This window comes from Xenopus laevis, chromosome 7S (assembly GCF_017654675.1).
Source record: "Xenopus laevis strain J_2021 chromosome 7S, Xenopus_laevis_v10.1, whole genome shotgun sequence".
Lineage (NCBI taxonomy): Eukaryota > Metazoa > Chordata > Amphibia > Anura > Pipidae > Xenopus > Xenopus laevis.
The window spans coordinates 18,764,659-18,784,589 of record NC_054384.1 but is presented as its reverse complement, the minus strand read 5'-3'; the positions used below and the strand labels follow the sequence as shown (position 1 = coordinate 18,784,589).

The 19,931-nt window shown below is 41.1% G+C and overlaps 1 long non-coding RNA gene across 1 annotated transcript in view; it reads right to left on the bottom strand.

The window, feature by feature from the left end:
• Positions 1-12,017: 12,017 nt before the first annotated feature.
• Positions 12,018-19,931, bottom strand: part of LOC108697421 — a 37,973-nt gene continuing 30,059 nt past the window's right edge. Inside the window, exons 2-3 of the long non-coding RNA XR_001932426.2 lie at positions 13,796-13,924; positions 12,018-12,811 (exon numbers count right to left, since the gene is read on the bottom strand). This is a non-coding gene — a long non-coding RNA (uncharacterized LOC108697421). The remainder of the gene's footprint in view (positions 12,812-13,795; positions 13,925-19,931) is intronic.

The window sequence follows — 19,931 nt, the reverse complement described above, 5'->3', positions numbered from 1 at the left end:
ATCCAAAAGTCCAACACCTCCAAATGACCCCCTGTGTGTAATATACACAATATAGTGAATAAAGTACCCCCTCTTGTAAATTAAAAGGATATTATAAGTTACCAAGGAGTTTCATGACCATATAAAAACACGAGGCCGATAGTGATAGTGATGTTCTTTGTACTGTTAGCGGATGCCGGGAGTTGTTAAACAACATACAGAGGCCCACAGATCTTCCATTACTGTTACAAACCCATAGCATTTAACCCTTTATATGACCTAGCTTTTTGCCCATGTTACAGTGAAGTCTATGGGGGAAACCAAAAGTTGGCAATGCGTGGTTTCTAAACCCCTGGGAGAGAAAGGGTTAGTATTCAGCAAATTTCTTTTTGTTGTTTCCATTATTTGTTTGCTCATTGTGTGTCTGTATTGTGTGTGTGTGTGTGTGTGCGTCTGTATCACGTGTGCGCGCAGATGCAGGCCAGGCCTAATTGTATCTGTACTGTAATACTCCCACTATTCCACTAGAGGGAGACAGTGACCGGGGAAGAATAAAAGCAATGTGTGTTATCATAGCAGCTACAGGGCTCATTATCTGATACCGAATTCAGTGGTTTCTCAGCTGCCACTTACTGTGAGTCTGAATTAATCGTTCAGCCTTCAGTGTGTTAGTCCCTAAGCTCAGGCAAGTGACAGCTATTGGGGAGCTACTAGGGCATCTTCCTGTTTCAAGAGTTAAAGGAGAACTAAACCCTAAAGTTAAAAAAGAACCTACCCCCTACCCTACATAGACCCAGCCTAGCTGCTACCTCACGCAAATGCCCCATAGTCTTTACCTACCCCTCCGTGCAGATTCTGTCCAGTTTATGGGCGGCATCTTCAGCCAATTCCGTAATCTTCAGAATGAGAGCGGCGCGTCTGCAATTTAAGTGAGTTTTGGCGCATGTGCAGTTGTCATGTAACAAAAAATTGCTCCAAGTGTGATTTTCGTCAATACGCCTGTCTCATTCCGAAGATTACCGAAGTGAAGAAGATGGCTGCCGTGAACTCCGCTGGACAGAATCTGTAACGGAGGGGTAAGTAAAGTCTTAGGGGCATTTGCCCGGGGTAGCAGCTAGGCGGGGGGGGGGTCTATGTAGGGTAGAGTTTTTTTTAACTTTAGGGTTGAATTCTCCTTTAAGCAATTTGACCACCTCCCCACAGACAGTTTCTCTCTTCTAAAGGGCAGAGGTGAAGGATTTGTGGCAGACACCAAAGCCAAGAACATATTATGTAACATGTATTTTCCACTTTTTTTGGTGGACTTTAGTTGTCCTTTAAATGTGGGTTATAAAACCTTTCATTTTTACATTTAAATGAGTTATTTAACTTTAAATTAACTTTTAATATGCCATAGAGAGTGATACTCTTGAAACAGTTTACAATTGGTTTTCATTTGTTATTATTGGTGGATTTTTACTTTTTCAGCTCTTTATTCAGCAGCTCTCCAGTTTAGAATTTCAGCATTCTGGTTGCTAGGGTCCAAATGACCCCAGCAACCATGCTTTGATATGAACAGGAGAGGGTTTGGATAGAAAGAGGAGTAATAACGAAAAAAGTAACAATACATTTGTAGCCTTACAGAGCATTTGTTTTTAGATGGGGTGAGTAGAAGGGGTGAGCAGTTTCCATTTAAAAGTGAGAAAATGCCAGAAGAAGGCAAATAATTCAGAAACTATAAAAGAAAAAATGATGCCAATTAAAAAGTTGCTTAGAATTAGCCATTTTATAACATACTAAAAAAAGGTGAACCACCCTTTTAAGGCAGTGTTAGCATGAGGCTATATAGGGAAATGAGAAATACGTTATTAGGGTCTGCTGCCATCTAGTGGATGATTCTTTCTTATTCCATATACAGGTAATGGGATCTATTATCCAGCTTTCTTGGCAACTGAGTTTTCAGGGGTCCCCAATCGCTGGGTCGCGGACACTCCTGCACTGGGCCGCCGAGCCCAGCACACAAAAACGAGGCGCGCCAATGCGTCTAAACTTGCCGCCGACCCCGCCTCCCGGCCGACCCCACCTTCTAGGTGACAGGGTTTTTCTTTGGATCACCATTCCTTACATTTACTAATCAACCTTAACCTAATGGGATTGTTTTGCCACCAATATCAGGTACTGTTTTATTACAGACAAAAAGGAAAGACAATTTAAGAAATAGAATGATAGGGGAGATGTCCTTCCTGAGCTTTCTGGTTTCCAGATCAGAGATCCCATATTATATGAGAATTAGGATGGTGCAGGGACAGGAATTGAAGAGGAGAGATTTGATATGTTATTGGACCTTTCAGGGAGAGGTGGAGTGAATTACTTGGGGTGGGTTGAAGCGCTGGTCGACCCCTCCAAAGATGAGCAATAACAATGTATTTGTCTCATTACAGAGCATTTGTTTTTTTATATGGGGTCAGTGACCCCCCCATGTGAAAGCTGGAACCGGTGAGAAGAAAAAGGCAAAAAAAACCTCAAAAAATTTAACATATAACTAATGAAGACCAGTTGCAAAGTTGCTAGAAAATGGACATTCTATAACATGCTAACAGTTACCTCAAAGGTGAACCACCCTTTTAATGTTTGGGGTCCCTAAATATATATGATGCAAAGTAATCACTCGAAATAGCAGCGACAATCAGAGCAACTGCTGCACCTTTTCCTTAAAGGGGTTGTTCAACTTTGACATAACATTTAGTATGATGTAGAGGGTGATATTCTGAGACAATTTGCAATCGGTTTTCATTTTTTATTATTGAAGGTTTTTGAGTTATTTAGCTTTTTATTCAGCAGCTCTTCAATTTGCATTGTGACCAATCTGGTAACTAGGGTCCAAATTACCCTAGCAACCATGCATTGATTTGAATAAGAGACTGAAATAAGCCTGAATAGAAGGATGAGTAATAAAAATAACAATAACTATACATTTGTAGCCTTACAGAGCACTTGTTTTTTAGAAGGGAGTCAGTGACCCCCATTTGAAAGCTGAAAACAGTTAGACGAAAAAGGCAAATAACTATAAAACTATAAAAAATAAATAAAGAAACCCGATGGAAAAGTTGCTTAGAATTGGCTGTTCTGTAATATAATAAAAGTTACCTTAAAGGTGAACCACCCCTTTAAAATAACAGTAAAGCCTGAGGTTCACTCTGTTCTTTTTCACATTAATAGGACATTGCCCAAGCTTTGGCCTTTAAAATGAAATACACACAGAGTCCAGTCATTTACTGCAATGTTGCAACTGCCCCTCCCCCCGCCACCACCATTGACTGGTCAGGTCTGGCTTTTCATCTTTTATCTTGACCTGTTCCTGGTTCTGACACTCTGTTTATTCCCCCGTGTCCTCTCTGTGAGGAGCAGCACATCTATAATATTCTGTGGCACAAAGTCAATAGCGAATATCTCATCTTTCAGCATCGAATCCATTTCCTTTGTGACAGGCAAGCAGAATAATTGTACTGTGCTCCTTGCAGGCATTAAGTGCTGATTACTAATTAATTGTTGGCACAAGGGCTGCCTATGGAAAGGGATACATATGGCTCTCTTTATTTTATGATCAATATCTTCTATAGAGGCAGGAGCACAGTTGGGTCTCAAGACGTCTGCTAATTGCAGTGATGCCAGGGTTTCCATTGTTTGCTTTCTGTCAGCAACACAAGAAAGATGTATTTGTGCTTGAATAGCATGTGATGTGCAGATATCTCTAAGGGAACCCTGGGCCCCAAAATATTCCTGGGCACAGCATAAGGAATAGCAATGCGCAAACGTGGGGGTTCATGCAGGGCCGCCATCAGGGGAGCACAGGGGGTACTTTTGTACCGGGCCTAAAGGGGGGCCCGGCTGTGCTGCATTTCTTGTGGCTTCCCCTGCAACAGTCCTGAACCGCTGAAGTCCCAAAGAGTCGCAGTCCCGAAGCTGCGAAAAGACGCAAACCGACCATTTGCGAATTTTATAGTTTGCGCCAGTGCGCAGTAAATGTAATAAAACTTCTTACTGAAAAGGTCGTTATGTTTGCTCCAAAAGATTACGACACCTTCAAGCACTTCTTAAGAGCGCGCAATTAAAATTCGCAATGCAATAACAGTTTAAGGAACAATATTACATTGCGAGATGTGGATTTTTATTCTTATTGGTGCGAATTGTTTTTCTCTTTGCGACTTTAAATACATTCCCCTGCATATGTTTATTTGCCATTGATTACTCCAGGTTCATAGACCACAGTCCCTACTGGTTTCCTGAAAGGGGATAATACCACTAGGCCTATAGACAGGGGTGCTCCGCCAATGAGGCAAGTTGAGGCTGTCGCCTCAGGCAGCAGCACCCCACTGGGTACCAGGGGCAGCAAAAATGCTGCTCCTGGTACTTTAAGAGCGAATTTCCGGGGGAGGGGGGGCAGCAGCAACTGCTGCTGCCTCAGGCAGCGGAGGGGCCAGGATCACCCCTGCCTATAGAATGTCATAAGGAAGGCCTTGGGCAACCAGCAATAGTAATGGTGATTTGTATTTTCATAGGGGGCCATTGTCCTCTTGTACGGCATTTAGCTCATAGTGGGACATTCACTAAGATTCGTAGTTGCACTTCGCCGCACTTCGCCAGGCATATTTTCGCCAGCGCTCCGCAAATTCACTAAAATCCGAAGTTGCGCTCAGGGGTAGTGTAAGGTTGCGAAGTTGCGCTAGCGTTAATTCGCCAAGCAAAGCAAAGTTACGCTAGCGATGGTTAATTTGCATATGGCGCCAAATTGAAATTACAATGGAGGTATATGTAGCATCACTACACAAGCCTGGGAAACCTTCAAAACAGCAAATACATTTTTTATTTTGCCCTACACATGTTCCCACTGTATAGTTAAGTTGCCATGAGTTAGGAAATGTAGGGGGGAAGGAGGGTAGCCCCAAAAAAAATTTTCGATAGTTTTCAGCCTATCACCCATAATAAAGAAAAAACACCAGCGTTTTTTGGGACTTAGAAAAAATTTTAACTTTTTTTGAAGCAATCCCTATCTACTCTATTGCGCTTTGCCTGGTCTGAGGTGGCGAAGGAAGTCTAGAGTAAAAGGTAGCGTTCAGAACAGGGAATTTGCGTAGTTACATCTGTTGCGCAAATTCACCAGGCGTAAGAGTGCGAAGTAACACTAGAGAAGTTACGCTAGCGTCCGTTAGCGAATCGGCAAAGTAACGAAAATGCCCAACGCTGGTGAATTCACGCTAGCGTTAGGTGCTTCGGCGCTTAGTGAATTTGCCCCATAGAGTGCATGCTTGTCAGGCTACAGAAACCTTTGGGATTTTAATGTACAAGAAATAGGGGCAGAGTTGATAAGGGGGTGTAAAACCAAAAGTTAATTTTACATAAGGAAGGAAAATAAATAAATAAATAAAGTTATAAAGGAAAATGCTAAAGGTGGAATAAAAGTCCAATCAGAAGTTTCAGAGGCAGTGCGCCTGTCCCTTTCCTTGCTCTGCTTTTATCTCTGACACTTGACAGATCTGGATGGCAGTTTTTGAATAATTTAATGGTCTGTATAATAGATCAGCAACGTCCAGTCTCCAGCCACATCCAGTAACTGATTAGTCTGATACAAATGGACAGTGTAAGCCATACTTGCTCTCCTCATACAAACTCTCCAATGTGCCCTTAGCTGCCAGACATTCTGTGACTCAGTACAATGGATACCAGTGCTCAGAGGGGTTGGGAATCCAACTGTATATTTTTGCATAATAAAAGCAAACTGAATTCTATGCACTTTTCCAGTACAACATAATTACATTTTTAATGATTTTAAAGTTATTCTAACTGTAATTGATACTAAAAGCAAATTCAATGTCAAATTCAAAATTTTGAGGTTTTTTTTTATGGCCAAAACTGTTGACTAGGGGTTATCCAAATTCGATTCCAGCTTCGAATTCCATTTTTGAGATTTATCATACTCTAGCCCTTCAAGAACTCGAATTCGACAATTCGCCAGTCGCCACCTAAAACCTGCCGAATGACTAAGTCAATGGGACAGGTCCAGGGATCAATTTGGTGATTTCAGAGAAAAAAACTGGAATTGAGTTTTTAAAACTGGAATTGAATTCGATTTGAATGCAGTATCGGTTTGTATTCTCCACATTGCTGATTCTGACTCAAGAAACAATGTAGTAGAAGCAGCTTATGATCTAGAGGAGAACTTTGGTTACAATTACTGACAATCATAGTATTAAAAGAATGGGGCTACAACTGAAAATAATGAAATCAAGATAAAGTAGGTGTAACACAGATATTCAGCCGTAGCATTTCCATGGCACTAACGGGTAACCTCTTTGTGTTTGTGCAAGACATTGATGCCCAGAGAGACGCCTGTATTGGCCCAATGTCTGTGCATCTCTCGTGCCTCTTTGCCAGAGGGAACAAGCCTGATTCTGACAGGCCTACTTCATAATTCATAGTAGGGAGCGTAATCAAATGGAGTCTGTGCAATTAAGGGTCCCGGCCACTTAAATATTTATTATGTCTGCCTTTCAGCATCTGCCCATTGACAGTTCTAGTCCAGCCTGGGGAACCTGATTTCCTTTCTCTGGTGACAAAGAGTCAAGGGGAAGTTCTACTTCATTCCTCCTGGGCAAGTTCTAGGCACTTACTGTACTGACGGGCGGGTGGGTTTGGGGTTATCGTATCTTGTTGGTTACTGTTTCATCATTACTGTTTATTACTTACATTTCTTTTAAAGGAAAGCCTAAAATTCCCAGCAGACTGATATGTCATCTTTATGACATGGGTGGAGCGAAGATGGTGGTCCTGACTTTGGAGCAATGGGTTCTGTGAAATGTAAGGGGATTTGGACAAAGGCCTAAGAAGAGCTACAAACAGGAAAACCTATGTTTGGGTTGCGGGGTTGCTTTTTCCTTTAAGGCATCTTCCATCCATTTTTCAGTCTCTCATTTAAATCACTACCTGGTTGCTAGGGTACATTGAGCAGCCAGGTAACTAATGAAATTCTAATTGAGAGCAGCTGAGTAAATTGCAAATTGTCTCAGGATATGACTGTCTACAACATCATACTAAATTTTAACTTAAAGGTGAACGACCCAGAAATAAACCTCATTGTGCTGGGTTTTTAATTTATATCCTTCTCCAAGGCTTATGCAGAGCATAGTTTGCCCCACAGGCTGCTGTAGGAGGAGAGTGTCCCAGTCCCAGCATCTGATTGTTGAACTGAAACCTCCCATGGCTGCAGTTATAGATCAGCAACTCCCCAATGCAATCTGTATTTCTATATATAATCAATATATTTCTCTTGCAGGGTGTCCAAGGCCCACTGATAGATGGTAAGGCAATGTCTCTGGGGCTGCAGGGGCAACATCTCTGCAGAAGGGGGGGATATTCTTCCTCTGCAGATTTTATTTCTATTTCAAAGGTTGTGAAAGTGTCTAGGCTTAATATTAATACAAAACTCATCATCAAAGATACATTCCAATAGTTGAAGCTTGGCTGCTTTAGTGCTTGTGATAGTTGTACCTTGTGAAAACATACAGCAGCTCTATGCAATTTAATTATGGCCCTTCGGGTTCCCCTTCTTACCTTCTATACCCTCGTCCATCTGGTCGCCCTCCTCCCCTGTGCTGGGAACTAAGCACTTTTTCGAGTAACTGCAGTGCACCCCACACCTGCCAATTTGAGTGTATGAGATACCATGGAGGAAAGGCAGAAGAGAATCATTTAAGCTGGGACAATTAAGGTGGAACAGACCAAAAGGGCCACCATAGCAGATACATGATTGCATTATATACATTATATACACAGGAAACAACACATCAGCTCCATGGACTGATAAACACTATATAGGTCAAGATTTTTTGTTGTTGCTTATTCCTTTCTGTTGCCAGCTTCTGACTCTTGGAACAATGTAGCCAAAGTCAGTTCTCTAGGTCTGGCTGGTTTCTGCTACATTGGTCAGAACCAGAATATAAACAGCTGGACTGATGATGTTGATATATAGCATACCTCCCAACATTTTGGAAATAGAAAGTGGGACAAAAAAAATTAGCTGCGTGGAACTTTTTTGATCACACACATGGGTGTCCACAGGGGGAGGGGGCAAGTAATCTTATATCACATAGGGTAGCATCCCACTGAAGAGGAATCTATTTGTGACAATGCCAAAGATAACCTAATTAAGGCTTTCATGGGGTGGAAAGCTTTAAAAAAAATGTTTTGTGTTGTTGGAAATTCATTTACAAACAATTTCTTGAAACTAGCTGGAGAAGTCAGGGTGGGGCAACTGCCCCTTCTGTGGACACCCATGACCACACCCATGTTATGGCCACACCCACTTAAATTTTACAAAATTTGGCAGATTATAAAATTTTGAACACGGTTCTGTGGTTTTTATGTGTTATTACAGCTTTGTAGGAATTGCCCTTTAAGCTGCAAGTCTGTATCCCCAATTGTTACAATTGTTTCTTTAATTGTAACAAATGTATCTAAGCACACCTGCCACGTATTCTGGGCTCTCTGCCAAGTTAAGTTAACTTAAAGTTAAATATGTTTTAGAAACTTTGTATCTTTTTTCTGGCTGTTCAGTGCAGGAGATCAAAGAGAAAGTGGCGACATTTCAGTAACAATCCGGGACTGTGGGTTGAGCTATCAAAATTGGGACAGTCCAGCTCAATGGGACAGTTGATCTAGTAAGTCTTTGTACATGTAGAATATAATATACAGGTACAGAATATGGAAACCCGTTATCCAGAAAGCTCCAAATTATGGAAGGGTCGTCTCCCATAGACTTCATTTTATCCAAATAATCCAAATGATTTCCTTTTTCTCTGTAATAATAAAACAGTAGCTTGTACTTGATCCCAACTAAGATATAATTAATCCTTATTGGAAGCAAAACCAGCCTTTTGGGTTTATTTAATGTTTCGTTTACATGATTTTTCTAGTAGACTTAAGGTACGATCCAAATTACGGAAAGATCCATTATCTGGAAAACCCCTGGTCCTGAGCATTCTGGATAACAGGTCCCATACCTGTACAATCCTTTTGTAGTCAAATGTGGCTCTCTTCAATTGCAATGAATCACAGCTCCCAGCATCCTCGGTCAACTAATGAAGTTGCAGATAAATATGCCAACAGGTCAAGCTTAGGATGCAAAATACAAAAACAGACTAAAGCTGCCATGTTTGTCAGACTTTGCACTCATGGGTGACAGGATCTGTCCTTTCTGCATGAGTACAGTATGTACCTGTATTTATTTATATAGCGCCACAATTTTATGCCGTGCTTTAACAGGTTCTGAACACAAACAGGGTTACAGTTATATTGTTATAAAGTACATTTTTGCTTAAGAGCTTAGAGATTTCAATACACAGTTGGGACGAAGTCCCTGCCCCAAAAAGCATACAATCTATTAGCTTGGATGGAACAAAGGCACCCCCTTGTGCCCCCCATATCCTTTATACAAGAAGAGGCATGATCCCCAATGCAAGTAATTTTGGCACTAAGAGGTGCTACTAGCATCGGGGGACATAACCCCTCATGCTTTGATGAAGGTAGGGAAGACATAGACCTGTATCTCACCAAACCATATTGGTTGCATTCGATTTATAGGGATATTAATGATTAGCTTGGGATAACTCAGCAGCCATACCAAACTCACTTCTCTGCTTTATTGGGTTTATTCATTAACTTACCCAGGCCATGGCACACAGCAGTTCTGTCTGAGATATTCACATCCCACCCCTCCACTTTCCCTGGGAAACTAAATTAATAGCCGCCTTGTGATACAAGGGATCCTGCCCCACACAAGCCGTGTACTGAAACACAGGAGGGAGCTGCCATGTAGCTGCATGTGATACTCGGCACCGGTTATTTACATCATATAACAGCAGGATTAAGGGTCAGGCTGAGACATTTTTTCCAGTTACTTGTGTAGAGAGTGCAGGTGCACCCTATGTGCAAGAAATGTAGGTAAATGGGGGTAAAAGGTAATTACCTCACCGCTTTGCACTGGGGGGAATCTGGGAGTTACATTTCAATAACAGCTGATGGGCTGCAATTTGGACATCTTGGTATATACAAAAATACACAACATTTTTTAGGCAAAAGAATGGTCCCTTTTGCTTTTATCACAACCCCCCCTCCTCTTTCCCATCAATGGGCCCCTCATCGGAGCTGCGGGTTATGGGCCAGCATGCACTTCACTAATCTATAAGTATGGGCAACTTAAAGGAATAGTTACACAAAAAAAAATAAAAGTGTTTTAAAGGAGTGACAATATAATGTACTGGTGCCCTGTATTGGTAAACCTGGTGTGTTTGCTTCAGAAACTCTACTAGTTTAGTAAGCTGCTGAGTAGCCATGGGGGAAGCAGGGGTGCTTCGCCAATGAGGCGAGTTGAGGCTGTCGCCTCAGGCGGCAGAGCTCCACTAGGTTCCAGGGGCGGCAAAAAATGCTGCTCCTGGTACTTTAAGAGCGAATTTCCAGGGGAGGGGGGCAGCAGCAACTGCTGCTGCCTCAGGCAGCGGAGGGGCCAGGATCGCCCCTGGGGGAAAGCCATTCAAGTATAGGATACACAGTAGATAACAGATAAATTCTGAAGAATCCCATTGTACACTACATAGCTTATCTGTTATCAGCTGTGTATCCTGTGCCTTTTCTCATCTATCATCTATCTCTCCTTTTATCCATCCATCCACCTCTATCTATCTATCTATCTATCTATCTATCTATCCATCTATCTATCTATCTATCTATCTAGCATCCATCTATCTATCTATCTATCTATCTATCTATCTATCTATCTATCTATCTATCTATCTATCTATCCATCCCATCCATCCACCCATCCACCTCTATCTATCTGTCTGTCTGTCTGTCTGTCTATCTATCTATCTATCTATCTATCTATCTATCTATCTATCTATCTATCTATCTATCTATCTGTCTATCATATTTGTCACATTCGGCACCCTAAATCCAGAACCAGTGCTAAGCTCCCTGGTCTCTGTTCTTGCTTCTGCCTTTAACAGCCGCCTTTCACCTCGGGAGGAGCCCTCGGCTAATTGGATGCCGCCAGGTCTTATTAAGAGAGGAGCAAAGCTAAAGGTTCTGGACGAGCAAAGGGGCACGATCGTCTCACCAAGGATACTGGATGAAAGACAACACAGCGTGGAAGCAGGCAGGCCGGGCCAGCACAAGCAAAATAGTCAGACAGGCTGGAATCTGGATTGGAGACCGTAGAATAGTCAGACAGGCAAGGTTTAGCTTGGAGAGATCAGAATAATAGCCAGGCAAGGGTCAGGATACAGAGTTCGGAATAGTCAGGCAAAGCAAGGCTCAATAGCCAGAAGATCAAGCAGGTTTCACATAGAAATAGCACCAGGAACAAACTAATAAAACCTAACAATGGGCAATGTGTTTAATTACAAAGCCCCTTTAAATACTTTGAATCTTGCGCCAATGGTCGATGACGTCATCACGCCAGCGCATAAACCCGGAAGCGGGCGTGGCACGTGTCCCCGCCAGCCACTAGACCACCAGGGAAAGCCACTGGACCACCAGGGTAAGTTCCGGCCACCTATATCTATTTATCAATCAATCATCTATCTCTCCTTCTACTCACCCACCCATCCACCTATATCTATCTATCGATCTATCTATATCTATTTCATATATCTAAATTAATAAAGTAAAATAGTACATAGCACATAGCACCTTGCCAGTAGGTAGTGACAATTGGTTTGGGTGGTGGAAAGAAGGGGTTTTCTTACTACTATTTCTTTATTAAATTAAATACCATTGAGTAATTTATACCTCCTTCTTCCCAGGAAGAGAACTCCTGTAAAATAGCCAAATTCAATATTCTCCCTTTTTTACTATTTCATATATCTATCACACCATGAGTATAGGAGTCCCCTTCTAAACATCTGATGCCATCCCTAAATTGTCATGCATGCCTCTCAGTAAGTACAGACTGAGCTGTTATTACTGAGCCAAAGTTGTAATAACAAAAGATACTGAAAAAATATATATAAATATAGACTATTTATTTATGTATTTAGATTATGGAAACATTAGTATTTGGTTAAGTATAACATTTTGGAGTTGATCATAGAAATTTAAAAAACAAACAAACATATTTTTGTCCCAGCACAAACAGTAAATTATGCTAAAAATGATGCTCCAAATGTGGCTTGTCTAACAGAACTGGGCCTTGGCTGTATCTCTTTGAGTATCGCTGAAAGGTCTATAGGCCTGTACAGGGTCAAGGAGAAAGGTAGACATTTAGCAAGAGCACACGTCCTTCAGCGGTTTCAAAGCAGAGACAGATATTTACAGAGAAATGGAATTAAGAAATGTCAGGAATTGTTTGAAGACAGATGGGAAAATTGCCAGAGGACAAAGGAAAGAGGCAGGTGAAAATCAGTATTAAGGCAGCCAAGAGGAATTTAATTAGATGAGAAGGGAAATTCTGTTGCGTTGCACCCTTGTTTTTTCCTTATATTTCATTTTCCTTATGCTTCTGCCAGCTCAGCCAGGAAGGCCTGGGATCCTGCTCCTTTATGGGCTCTAGAACATTAAAGACACCAAAGCCTACATTAAGGAGTAGGCTCACGATCCGTGGCAAGATTTCACCAGGCAGCTTGTTCTGATCCATTATTTCGAATGCCATTAGCAAACCGTAAGCTCATGCATATGGTAATGAAGTCTGAATCTCCTTAATCAAATTAATACAAGAAAACATGGTCCCACAATTGAATGCACAAAGTATGCCAGAGGAATTATGTAAATGGTCGTTGGTTATTTGCTTATCACTCCAAAATCTCTGTGTTCAAAGAAAAGAAAAAAAACATCATGAACATGAGACAAGGTACAACTGTTATTTGTTATTCATTTTGATTGACTTATTATTATGCTAACAGCATAGATAGCCATAGACTGACATACAGACAAATTGAGGTAATAGGTAAAGAGAGCTGCTCTGCAGGTGCTCACAGTCTATATGGCAATAGTATTTTACACTCAAGTCACTAGTGAGGTACAGTTCCTGTTCTATCTTTGTTTAGATACTGCATTTTGTTAATTTATTGACATTTCTTGCATCAGTAAGAGCACTGAACTTGGCACAGATGAGACAATTGTCTTGTCTGGGACAATTGTATCATGAAATACTGGGGCCACTGTTCCATAAAATTCTGGGACCATTGCATCATGAAATGCTGGGGCCACTGTACCATACAATTCTGGGACCATTGCATCATGAAATGCTGGGGCCACTGTACCATAAAATTCTGGGACAATTATATAATGAAATGCTGGGGCCACTGTACCATACAATTTTGGGGCCATTGTATCATGAAATGCTGGGGCCACTGTACCATAAAATTCTGGGACAATTAGATAATGAAATGCTGGGGCCACTGTACCATACAATTCTGGGACCATTGTATCATGAAATGCTGGGTACATTGTGCCATAAAATTCTGGTACCATTGTATCATGAAATGCTAGGGCCACTATACCATTAAATTCTGGGACAATTGTATCATGAAATGCTGAGGCCACTGTATCATAAAATTCTGGGACAATTGTATCATGAAATGTTGGGGCCACTGTGCCATAGAAGTCTGGGACCATTGTATCATGAAATGCTGGGGCCACTGTACCATAGAATTTTGGGACCATTGTATAATGAAATGCTGGGGCCACTGTGCGATAGAAGTCTGGGACCATTGTATCGTGAAATGCTGGGACCACTGTACCATAGAATTTTGGGACCAATAATAATAATAATAACAGTAATAATGACCTTATTGATCGGCGTGTCAGTGAGCAATGTCTTGTGGGACATAATTTTTCAACTTGGCACTATCCCTCCGCCTTTTTTTCTCAACCATTTCAACAACTACCTGTTGTCATTTGCTAATAAATGAAGAACCTGTGGGACCAAGATAAAAGTACAATTAATTCTAAAACTGGAACGCAGGGCATGAAAACCAACATACAAAGTGAGTTTGTGTTAAATATAAATATATATACGTATATATAGGATCCTTGATAAAGGCCCCAATGTAGGCCGAAACGTTGGATGCACGAGTGTTATGGAAATAAAGGAAATTTGAACACTTGAAAACCTGGTGTGCTGGTCCATTTTGAAGGTCCTGAGGACGGCTCAAGTGACTGGGCCGAAACGTTGAATAAACTACACCTTTTCTTCTTTATCCAAGTCCTATGTGTGCGGACCTTTTTTGACATTTATATATGATTGTTTTTTGTTCCAGCACTGAGGCATCCATTTTGTGCTCTGGGTGCACCGACCCCATGTTGTTTATATATATATATACAGGGCGAAGTCTCTCTACTGAGTAGAGGTCTATCATTTGTCCCAGTCCAACGGACTGATGACTTCAGTCTGGAAATTGACTTGCACCGCTTTCAAAGAAAATTGAAACTTAAAGATTATTACAAAGATAGACCTGATACTGAGCTGGAAAGATTTCGCCCTATCAGTAAGTTTGAACCCCCCAACACACCGACTTCAGTGAAAACCTATTGTGGTATAGTACAGAGAGACCTCAAACAGATTGCATCCAAACAAGAAAAGTTTTACTCTAACTTGAGCAAGGTAGAGAGGGATGCTATACAGACTCTGAAACAGGATTCTGAATTAATTATTCGGCCGGCCGATAAAGGCGGCTCTATAGTCTTATTGGATCGTTCATTTTATAGAAATGAATTACTCACACAACTCTCTGACAAACATACATACACGCAATTACAAGGGGATCCAACTTGGAGCTTTAAAAAAGAAATAGATTCTCATTTGAATGCAGCTGTAGCTACAGGATGGATCAGTGAAAAATGTGGTCAGTATCTTTCAGTAGAATTTCCCAGATGTCCAACTATATACACGTTACCGAAAATTCACAAGTCTATCACCTCACCTCCAGGCCGACCGATCATTTCTGCACGGGGGTCCCTACTATCCAACATTGCACGCTATCTTGACACTTTTCTACAGCCACTTTGTTTAGAGATGCCCTCCTACATAGCTGACACCCCGGCTATTCTTCAAATTCTCAAAACATTGGGTCCACTCCCTGAGGACACCTTTTTTGCCACACTGGACGTGTCCAGTCTCTATACCATCATACCACTTGAACAGGGGGTGTCAGCATGCAGGGCGGCTTTGATAAATGGACACAATGGTGTTCCACCGGTTGAATTTCTGTGTTCCATGTTGGAATTGGTACTTACCCGGAATTATTTTCGTTTTGAGAACAAGTTCTATTTACAGCTGACGGGCACGGCAATGGGGTCCAACGTGGCCCCCTCTTACGCCAATCTATTCATGGATTGTTTTGAGAAGGAGCATATCCTGTCCAGGTATGCAAATCAATTGTTCATATATAAGAGGTATATCGATGATGTACTTCTGATTTGGCGTGGGAGCCAGGTTGGACTCCAAACATTTGTTGCCGAGCTGAACGCCCTAAATACTCCGGTCAAGTTTACCTTAACTTTTGACCGTGATACTGTAGATTTTTTGGATATACGAATTTTTCGTACACCTAATGGGGTGGGTACCACACTATACCGTAAGGACACTGACAGGAACACGGTGTTGCATGCGCATAGTTTTCATCCGCCCTCTATTTTGAGATCAATACCATATACACAATTCTTGAGAGTCTTTCGGAACAATTCTGACAGTGGGTTGGCAAAGCGACAGGCTGAAGAGATGCGTGTAAGGTTTTTGCAGCGCGGCTATCAAAGTGAATTTCTAGACAAGGAATTGAAGAGGGCATTCGTAACTGACAACAGAGGCACATTGAAACAGACCTCTGAAGTGGTAGATAAAGATGAGATCTTAACCTTTGTGTCCAATTTCTCGCCTATGAGTAAAGATGTAGGTACCGTCATTAGAAAGAATTGGCCCATATTACAAATGGATAACAGTTTACCATTCACTAAGGTGAAACCACCGCGGTGCGCTTACCGCAAAGGTCGGGCCCTGCGGGACATATTGATGGTCACAGACCTACAGAGTGATCGAAATACTAGTCTATCACAATCTTGGCTGAAATTCAATAAGTTGGGCTGTTTCAGGTGTAGTGGATGTATCACATGCGGGTTCTTGTTAACGGGTTCTCATTTTTCCCATCCACACAGTGGCAGGAGATATGAAATCAGGCACAGGTTAAACTGTTTGTCAGAATATGTAGTTTATTGCATTATTTGCCCGTGTGGCTTACATTACATTGGGAAATGCACCACAGCATTTCGGATCCGTATGAACAATCACAGATCCACTATACGTACTGCTCTGACCTCTGGGAGAGCTGACACTCCACTCGCCAGACATTGTTTGAGTTTTGGACACTCACTGCCCTCCATTAAATGTGTACTAATAGACCATGTCCCTCCACTTAAATGTGGGGGTGACAGGGGGAGAGTACTACTGCAAAAAGAGGCTAAGTGGATCCCCGGACTCTAGACACAGTAGCCCCTAGGGGCCTAAATGAGATGTATTCCTTGGCTTGCTTTATCTAGATGATATGTTTGTCCATCCTTTTATACAGATCCTACCAATGCTGTACATCCTTTGGAGGATGGTCAGCACAACCTTTTTTCCTTTTTTCCATTTTTTCTAACGTTTTATTTTGTTCTTTTTTCTTTTTCTATTCTCGACTCTGACCCTGTGGGGATCAGGGATAGTAGATGACTTTACAAGATTCGGGTGTAATGGTAATGGTGACACATCGTCACAATATTTGGGAATTGTTTTAATACATATGTTGACCACATCTGAAATGTTTCACTACAAACTGGATGACCTTGGGAATTGCCCTATTCAAGCCAATGAGTTAACATCATGAATAACGATCTTAAACATGGACTGATATGGTCCCCTTTGAACATTGATCCCCGGCATTCTGTAGGTAATATTGACAGGTATTTGAAATATTTTGACTGTGATCCTGTGACAATTGGACACTATCGAGAGATGTGACTATCCCAGATTTCTGATACTTGGCATAGTGCAATTATAGCCTAGCACCCATGTGCATGGTGATAGAACCATATCTTTAAACAGGTAAATTGACACTAACAATCTGGCAGTGGTTTTATATACAGTACTGGTTGCAATAGAAACCTCATTGGTATTTGGGTCTCTCTAAGTTCTAACGCTCTGGATAAATCTTTATTCCAGTTTGGGGCTATACCTTAAAGGCATCCATGACAATTCAGTTTATTAAAAACTTCTTTTTTATGCTAAGAGTCTCCTGTATAAACACTTGTATGCGGATAATGCCTGTATAGTCCAGTATTGTACCTTATATCTTTTAAAAATGTGGTTAACCCTTTTTTACCCTTTTTTACACTTTGTTACACGCGATTTTATCACATATCTATATGTTACCATTGAATATTGTATTGTAATTGCTGCTAATACTAAAATGATAAGTTTGTTCACTGATATGAATATTTTATTGACACTTTATACTGATTGGTGGAATTTTGTATTTATACATCATGTGATGACCACTGGGTGTATCCTGACGACGGTTCAGAGAGAACCGAAACGCGTTGATGTGGGGCAGTTTGTAACACTCCAATAAAAGACATTCATTTTTCATCAGAACCGTGAGTGCTCCTATCTGCATCTATTTAATTCTTCTATGAGGAGCACCCGGGAATTGATTGATTGAGGGTGAGTGCCGGTGAAGCATTTGTTTGTTTATATATATATATATATATACCATGAATGTACTGGGCTAGTAAAGGTAAAAACAGAGAGATGTATGGAATGAGGGAATGTTCGGGTATAGCTGCAATAAGCACTGACGCCTGCTTTCCCTCCTCAATTCGAGGATAAAACCTGCTACAATACAGAAGTGCTGAGATGCCTTTGTCATAAATAATGTAGTAGCTTCCTTAAATGAAAGTCAGAGGCCATTTTAATGTAACGTGAGATGGTGAGAAAACAGGTGGGAAAGGACCACAGCCACCCAGAAAATCACCACCTTTGACTAAGCTCAGATACCAAGTAAGGAGCTAATTTTTAATCATTTATTTACTTTATTCTTCCTTTCCATTGCACAGTAGCCTTTATCTTCAACTACTATTTGTAACAGGCTTTTTTTTGGGGGGGGCAGGTCTTTTCTTGGGGCCATCAAAAGGAAAGGAAACCATTTGAGGCACTGGAGGAAAACGTGGCTTAATCATTAGGTACGGTGCATTAATAGGTGTCTTTTGGGGTTGGCTGTGTCTGGTGTTCTGTTCTCTTAATTAAGTGTAAAATGTGCCAATATTTAAAAGAGGAGGACATACAGTCAGTTTGCTTTGTGTCACAACTGTTAACAAATGGATCATGCAATACTCAAAATTCCTGGGAAGTGTGGGCAGAAAGAAAGCATCACAGTCAAAGGAAAAGGACGCAACATGCATCAAGACAAATGATGTACATGAAGGGCCGCCATCAAAAAATCACAGGGCCCCGTTCAACAAAATCTTCCGGGCCCCCTTGGCCCCTGATCCCTGACCATCCCAGCCTGACCCCCAAGTCTCACCCAGATGCCGCCCAACCCAGGCCACACAGTCATAAGTCGGAGTTGCTGGCTGCCCAATTTACAAGTATTTCATTTGTGTTTTGATGATTTCCTATAACACATTGAGCATGTGGGGTGCACTCGAAAGATGGGGTTACAAGATACAAGATGGGGAGACCATGTTGGCAAAATTAAAGGCCTGGATTATTAATACTCCAGTTAAACCTCTGTTCTTGTAAAGTGGCAGCTATTTTTCATGTGTTGAGTGTATCTGTCCTCCCACTCCCCAAAAGTAACAAACGTTGGCTTTCTTGCACACTTTCAGAGCTATACTGTGTATTCCGTAACTGACATTTTTTTTAGCAGATTTGCAAAAGGATAAAAAAAACACTGTCATTGCTTTGTAATATCTGAAGCTGCTATTGTTTTGTCTCCAATAAAGATTAATTATATGTTAGAATCAAATACAAGCTACTTTTTTTTATTATAACAGAGAAAAAGCAAATCATTTTTAAAAATTCAAATTATTTGGTTAAAGTGGAGTCTATGGGAGATGGCTTTCCCGTAATTCGGAGCTTTCTGGATAACGGATCGTTTACCAGTAATATATCATTTTTTGTAGATTGTTATGGTAACCTGTAACAATATAGAAAGTAAAAATGAGCGACTGCCTAGTGTAATGAGTGAATTATTCTCCAAATTTCAGACGATTTAGAGAAAATAAAAGAATGCTTTCCTTCTGCGGGTTCTTCAGCCCATCTGTATTCTGCAGGGACCCAGCTATATATCCGCCAGCCCTAGTCACTGTCCCTCCAATCTAAGAGCCACAAGGGGGAAATTTGCATTTTGGCATGTGATATGGGAACCAAACTTGGACTGCATGTTCTTTTAGAAAATCGTTTAATTTATCTCTGTTTTTTTTTACAGGGAAAAGCATTTAATTGAGCCACCAGTTTGTTCAAGCACCCCTCTTATTAAAGAGAAAATACAGCTTATTTAAGAGATGTTCTGTCTTGTAATTATTTTGCCCTAAAGGGATAGTGAAAAATGAGGACACCGCTTATTATGTGCATGGAGTATTTTCTATCTGCATATTAATATTTATATAGATTGGGTAGAAAAGTGCCACCTAATGGTAAATGTCTACTATTTCCATGGACCTGGTGTAGGTTTGCAATTATTCCATTAATTTATCATAACACTTGCTGAGTTACATTAAAATGAAGAGGTCTATAAAATCATTGAACTGCCTGCAGCCTTTAAAACCTCCATGATGGCTGCGTCATCATTCCTCCCAACATTTGAAAAATGAAAGGAGGGACAAAGACTTATGCCGTGCAAAGCGCAGCAAATTTTTTTTGGTCACGCCAATTTTTGGACACCCCACCTAAT